Source organism: Pimephales promelas, chromosome 24, assembly GCF_988280905.1.
Source record: "Pimephales promelas chromosome 24, fPimPro1.hap1.1, whole genome shotgun sequence".
Taxonomy (NCBI): domain Eukaryota; kingdom Metazoa; phylum Chordata; class Actinopteri; order Cypriniformes; family Leuciscidae; genus Pimephales; species Pimephales promelas.
This window is the reverse complement of record NC_142792.1, coordinates 6,543,452-6,551,727: the sequence shown is the minus strand read 5'-3', so window position 1 is coordinate 6,551,727 and position 8,276 is coordinate 6,543,452.

The window sequence follows — 8,276 nt, the reverse complement described above, 5'->3', positions numbered from 1 at the left end:
CAGGCTGTTTTTCCCTCGTCAGGATTCTGTTAACAGAACAGGCTAATTATGGGTAGAGTGTGCAACGCCAGGCCCTGCTGTCTATAACTCCCACTTGTTGCTTTTTTTGGTTGAGTGATGCCACGTAGACAATAGAAAACATGGCATCCATTGACAGCATCCCCACAGCTGTGCCCACTATTACCATCACTAAATATCCCAAACATGCAGCACAAAAGCACACATGCAATTACTAACCGCCTTTCACTCATACAAAGCCATATGTTATTTGGTTATTATTTTAACATGGCTATTATCGATATTATTGTTCATATTGACACTAGAACAAAATTGACTTTATAGCAAATAGACATGAATTAAAGGCAACATAATTTTATTTATTTATTTCTCTACCTGAAAATGAGCAGTTAACAGAAACAATTTTCTTCAAAAAAATATATAATAATAATTTTTTTCTTTTCATTGGACTCAAAGTATTAAATCACTTCCAAAAAGACAACTGTTTAGCTCATTAGATGACTCAATGAGTGAATTTCAAAAGTCACAATTCAGCGTTTAGAACAGAGTCGGAACACATAGACTGGGTCAAGCCATTTAAAGAACCCCGGAAACGCACAACGTGACAGTCGTCATGGTTACTGTCAATACAAAATTGAAACAATGGGAAAAGTGACCTTGAGCAGGGCGCTGCGGTCACGGATGCTCATCTCTGAATGCTTCATTTTCACCCCACGCACTCCCTTTACACAAAACACTCATAAGCATGAAATCATTCCAGCCAAAACTGATTATACCTCTGAGATTTAAATTGAACTAAACTATGTTAAATGGCTTATGTAATTAAGAGCTTAACCTGAGGGCAACGAGACAGGGATTTCAAATTAGATGCTTGACTATATTTCACACAAAAAATATATAATATTATAATATAATATTTTTAAAGACATTGCCATGGTTTTTCACTAGCCTTGTTAAATTTTTGGATTTCTTTTCCTCCAATTAAAACACATTGAAACAATTGCTAGGAAACGCAATAGCACCGTGGCCAAAGCCCCAACTTCAGTTCACAGACCAGCATAGAGGATCAAAGATCAGCCCTCGCCCGAGGCGCTGGAAAATCTCACTCTCATGAAAATGGAAATATGGAAATCCTGATTAGGAGAAATCGCAGGCCTCACTGCACCAGTCCTATCAGCAGTGTTGAAATGCCAGGCGTTGGTTCAGAACCAACACTGGGTGCTGATTGGATGGAGGCATTTTGACACTGACCTTTGAACTCCACAAGTAGAGAGGCTGAGAGCGACAGGCCTTTTTTAAACATCTTATATGCTTTTTGTAGCAACTAGCAAGGGTAATAGTTTATCTTCAGCTCAAGAAATGGTTAGACTGGCTGCTCATTTATGATGCCAGTAAATAGATTCATCACAATACACATTTTATCACATTATAGTGATTCAGAAACTTTTGGGGAAAAAATGAAGGAATTAGTACTGGAAAAATAAAATTTTGATTAGACTTTGACAGCAGTAATAAGTCAAATTTCTGTTTAATATTCTGAACATAAGCCATGTAAAAAATACAAAGAACAAATGTATTAAAATAAATATATAAAAAAAATTACTTTGTGTGCTCTGCATAATTTTTAATATTTTTTTTAACTGACATACATGTCTGATTATGACTATCTGCATTTGTGTGTGTGTGTGTGTGTGTGTGTGAGAAACTAAATCAGCATCATTTTTAAAACACTGACATTTAGATTTTTTTCTTTAATAAAAACATAAGCCATATCCATTTGTAATAGAGAATATAAAATAAAAACAATAGTAAAATAAATAAATAATAATAATTAAATCCTAATGTCTCAATTACACATTTAATTATTCTCCATTCGGTAGCTTTTTTGTAAAAATACGTTTAGGGCATCAAACTTCTAGTCTTACCCATAGTCTTATTTCTAAAATGGGCCAAAAAAGGCTTATTTCCTCAAGGCTAATAGAAGAAAACAGACCACCGCAGTCCCACTTCCCTATATTTATGAATAGCAGCTAACTCATGTGAAGGGAGCTTCAGAGTATCCAATTTGTACAACAATTTAGAGAGCTCCCTTAAACAGACATTCTCAGGGAAGCGGTCGATGCAGTCGGTGGAGGAGCTGAAAGGAGGAGGTGGAGGACGGTTTGGGGAAGGAGGGAACGAACGACGCAAATGAAAAACAGCCCACGGAGTAGCACGCGGACGACGGGTCATTAACAGGCTCAATGGCACGAAACAAAGCACTGCACAACATTTGCCCTCAGAGTGTTTACAAGTTATGTAGGCGAAAGCTCTAGATTCTTCACTCCCTTCCTCGTTATTATCCTTCTCTTAAAGGAACGTTTCGGATACATCCTTCCGATTGACCCTTCGGTATAGCTTTGACCAATTAAAGTTTAGGAAGCGAGCCTGCATTAAGACGTGCATTTTCCACACTTAAAAGCCTTTTAATGCGTCAAGCTCTCGTATCTGCATTCCTTCCCTGACAACTGTTGTCTGGGCCTGGCACGTAACCATGACAACCTGAACTGCCTATAGAAGTGCCATGTTCAATGCCAAAGATGAAGAGCATTCGAAGATAGCTGTAAAGGCCAAACAACTCAATTTCCCCCACAATTTATTTTATTTTTTATTTTTTGAAGGTTTGCCTTCCTCAGAAGCTGTGAAACATGTTTAACAAAGGCCTGACAAGTAAACTCAAACTTTTTGAAGATGTGTTCAGATGTGAAAGACATTTCTATTTAAATTATTCACCCCAAAATGAAAACTGTTATCAACTCACCCTCATTTTATTTTTCAATGGCAAAACATCTACTGTAATAATGCATTTTGTGATTGATGTTTCACTGTAAAAAAAAAATGCAAAGAAAGGTGTTTCTTGAAATTAGAAAGAATGGGGGGAAATGGCAAATTCAATAAAACAAACTATTATTATTACTATTATTATTATTATGTATTAGTAGAGAAATATACATAGCAGAGAAAACAATGATGTTTTAACCAATAACAATGATCATTTGTACAAAAAAAAAATATTATTATTATTATTTATAGTAAATTAAAATAAGGCACTGGTACACCCTAAAAAATGCTGGGTTGTTTCAACCCAAATTTGGGTCAAATATGGACAAACCCAAATGTTGGGTTAAAAATGTAATTGAAAAATGTACAGTTGAAAGTGAAAGTTGAAGATTTTAAATGACATTTTTAACCCAACATTTGGGTTTGTCCATATTTGACCCAAATTTGGGTTAAAACAACCCAGCATTATTTAGTGTAGTGTTGTTGTTTTAAAATGACGGTATAATACAACTTGTTTTTAGTGATTTTTTTATAATTCTGAAGTTGTAAAAAAAATCTGCTTTAAAATATTATATTTAGAACATCTAATATAAAAATTAAAAATACAATAAAAATGAAAAATACAATGCAACAAAAAATTCTAAATGATAAGTCATTAAAAATACCATAATTTTAGAGCAACAACACTGCCCAACTTATTTTAATTTAATTTTAATAACAATATATATATATATTATTTATTTATTATTTTTTGTCACTGCTTGAAAATGACTAAAAGCGCTGTATTGTTCATGCCAGGCCAATAGATGGCGACATCAGAATTAGAACTAATTGGTGATGTTAGAATTTGCAGAATGTAAATCTAAATGTTAAAAAAAAGAGTTGAAAACATTGTCATGTAAAAAGCCGTGTCAATTAAAGTACTTTGAAATGAAATTTACAACATCTGCCAGCTGGGGCAAAACTTCGACCGGACTAGTCAGAACAGTTTTGGTGAGGGTCGGTTGAGCAATGTTTAGCGGGTGCGAGAACAGGAAGCATGTGTCCTTGAGTAAGATTATCCATCTATGAAACTGTCTGTCTTTTCTTACCATCTGCCTATCTTCCCTCCCGTTCCCGTGTGTTTTCTCTCTCTTTCGTGATTGATTAAGATGGAGAGGGTAGCTGGGAAAAGTGCACTACATTCAGACCTGATAAAAGAGCTTGTCAGGAGAAGCGCAAGTGCGACTGCGGGGAAGAGGAAGAGACAGAAAGAGCACGAGACAGACTGACAGATGGACCATCGAGTGCCAAAGGCCTCCGTCAGGACCTGTAGATGCCAATACTGAGCGAGAGGGGCGTAACTGTGTGTCCACTTAAAAGTGACCTTCGCAGACACCTGCTGCACCAATCGCATGCGCTCATGCACGTCCAGACATTATATGCCCATTGAACACTAAGCGTCCTCAGCAGCAGGACAAGCCGTTCACCCACCCAAGGACGAGCACACGAGCCTGACGCTCACACAAACAAGCTATCCATTAAGAGCCCAGTGTAGACCTGGGAAAGGATGAGCAGACCCCCGTCCCATTACACGCCATTACTCCTCTGAACCCACACACGGAGAGGCTCCTGGGAATCTGAAGCAATTGCAATGTCCTACTCATCATTTTAGTTTGGATATATGCATATAGCTATAAGTATATTTAGGGCTGCCTCATATGGGAATTTAACATTGGGGTGTCCTGACTTATGCACCCTGACTTATTACATTTATTTATTTACAATACATTATTCATTCCATTAAGATCAATTTCCAAAAGAGGATTTTTTTAGTAAATTTTATGGGTGTGTTCACTTATGCTAAGCACTGTACGCACACTCATATTGAGATTTGTCTTACTTAATAATCTATTTATGTTTAGAGTTGGTAAAAAAATATAAATAAACATTAAAACTTAAGCATAAAACTGCACTAAAACTTAAACAAAAACTTATTACTAAAACAAAAACTTATTAGATATAACATATAACACAACTAATAACAGAGGTTACAACCATGCATTTAAATAAGAAAATACCACAATTTATGAACTTGCATGCATAATAATAATAGTAAAAATAATGATACTAATAATAATAATAATATATATATATATATATATATATATATATATATATATATATATATATATATATATATCTGCTTTCTAAACAAATGTATTAAAATTTACATTATTATTTTAGTATTATAATCATCATGGTAATATTTTTTTATTCTCTATTGTCATCTTCATGTTTTTATGAATTATAGTTGGTTCGCTCATGGGTGATGTTTCCAACCTGTTCAACGATCAATGATATGATAATTCAATGATCAATGATAATTAAAACTGCTTAAGATAATTTTTAATAATAAAATTAAAAAATAATACCCATAAAAAACACACTTGATAGATCTCTGGAACAATCCAAGACTCACAATACAACAGAAAAAAATACTAATTAAAAAAAAATCAAACGTTAATTTATTAATTTTGACAGCCCTAATTTGTGTGTGTGTGTGTGTGTGTGTGTGTGAGCCCGACCTGGCACCATGAGGCGATGGCTAGTCCAAAGATAAAGGGACGAACGTCCATCAAACAGGTGATTATATGGCCCTTCCAAACACATGCACACCTGCAATATTCCTCATCAGCCACAGACCGCAGGACAATGGGGGTTAATAGTCTAATTTGTTCCCGCAAGCCTGTCAATCCCATGAATCCACAGCTGATGAAAGCCCCTGGAGCCAACAGTGATGAGATCATCAGTGATCTCACTCGCTCCTAGTCCTATCGGCACATGTATCATGCAACCATCTGGCATTACGGGCAGAGGCTGGTAAACAACACGCATGTCATGGGGAACAGCTCTTGAGTTTGTTGGCGGCGAGGATTCTGGGGAAGGGTGAGTGTTATTCCAGTGACAGGCTATGTGTCTGTGGTGTGTCCACTTGAGAACAGCATGGCAACCTATCTCTGGTGCCCATTTTGAGGAGTGTGTGATTACGGCTCGCCATCAGAGGGTGGAGTGGATGAGATGTAATCAGATGCCATCTGTAGAAATAGGATGTGAGCAAGGACAAGAGACAGAAAGAACAGAAGAGCAAGGTAACACATGATGTGGAACTGGCTGGTGTGTCCGCTGTTCCCAGTCAATATTCCCTGTACTAATCATCTCCGAAGTATTTATTATGTGCGTTATCTTTACATGTAATTTATTCCTGTGATGCAAAGCTGAATTTTCAGTGTGTCTTTCAGAATCACGTGATCCTTCAGAAATCCTTCTAATATGCTGATTTTATGCTAAAGAAAGATTTATTATCACTGTTAAAAACAGTTGTGCTGCTTAATAGTTTGGTGGAAACCATATTACTGCAATGTGTCTGTTAAATAAAAGGAAATTTAAAAAAAAACATGTTTGTGTGTGTGTGATATATAAAATAATATATAATAATAATGAACATTAAAATGAGATAAAATACATTATATTTGTGTATATATTATAAGAAAGACATATAAACAAAGAAATACAGATTTTAAAATGTTCATTTGAATATTTACATTTTATGAATACATACAGTATTACACATCACCATATGTATAATATGGAGAAGTCATTAATATGATAATTCTAATAATGCCAAAATGTCATGTCTGAATATATCTTCAGCATATTTCAAGACATGTATGCAACTATCTACTGTAGTTTAAAACAAAATATATATATATATATATATATATGAAGAGTTCAGATGCAAAAGCCTCTAAATGCCATTCGAAATTTTCTTCTTTAATGATGATTTTTATCAAACTTGTATATTTAAGTTCAGTAATTTCACTTAAATAACAATTAATAGGTAATTATCATTGCCATTTAAGTGAAATTACTGAACTTAAATATACAAGTTTGATAAAAATCATCATTAAAGAAGAAAATTTCAAATGGCACTTAGAGGCTTTTGCATCTGAACCCTTCATATATATATATATATATATATATATATATATATATATATATATATATATATATATATATATAAAGAGTAGAGCGTTGGCGCTTGCAACGCCATGGTCATGGGCTTGATTCCCAGAGAAAGCAAGAACTGATGAGAATGTAAATGTGTAGCTTGCAATGCAATGTAAGTCGCTTTAGATAAATATATGTAAATATATGAAGAGTTCAGATGCAAAAGCCTCTAAGTGCCATTTGAAATTTTCTTCTAGAATGATCATTTTTATCAAGCTTGTATATTTAAGTTCAGTGATTTCACTTAAATGGCAATGATAATTACCTATTAATTGTTATTTAAGTAAAATTACTGAACTTAAATATACAAGTTTGATAAAAATCATCATTAAAGAAGAAAATTTCAAATGGCATTTAGAGGCTTTTGCATCTGAACTCTTTATATGCATATATGTAAATTTGTAAATATGTATAGTGTATATATTTATTTATTTATATACTGTAAATATATGTGAGTGTACATGGGTAGTTTTTACTATTCAAGTACATTGTAGCATATTTATCAGGAGATATGTTATACATTAAACATTTGAATGCAGCATTAATATATACATAAAGCATACATAATTTACATTAGCTTTTTTAGGCACTTGCTCTTTCTTTCTATATTTATATGTAGAGAGAGAAAGAGACCTTAAACCTGATTTCAACAGCATTTGAATCAACCGGTCTCATCCACACACACTCTCTGTCTTCCTCGAGGTGGTTGTAATTGGTCATCTAAGGAGGGTTTTCCCCCCAGTAATGAACTTTATAGGTGACTCTTAACCTTTAACCCCTCGCTCATCCCCACTGAAAAGAGCATCATAGCTTTGAGCCGATAAACAGACGAGATGAGACACATAGAGAGAGGGTGAGTGAGAATGACAGGTTTCTAATGTGATGCCAGTTGAGATTGGATTCTTCATTAGGCCAATTACGGGCCGCTGAAGGGGGAGAGCGCAGCGGTTTGGGACCGGGAGGTGGCGAGATGCTCACCTGATTAAATAGAAAAATGACTGAAGAATTACAGCAATTTACTCAGCCGAGGCTCAACCTGAGCAAGACGCTGGAGCAATTAACAATTACTGCACATTCATTGCTTAGCACAGATGTTAATTGAACATGCTATTCTACTCCAGAACAGGACAGAGCGTTGAGCAGGTTATTCTACAGATACCGTACTCTGACCCAGCGGGCAGGACGACCTGTTAAACACACAGACGTCTGTTTATACCTGTATATTTTTAATCAAATATATAAAAAAAAAAAACTCTAAACTTTGTAGCCTACCCCAGTTTTAAAGCCCTGCACTAATCGGTTCCCAGTCAACCAAATAAATAAATCTTAAGGCACAGATTTTACAATTTGCCAAACTAAAAAAAGTCTGTGCATGGTAGACTACTCTA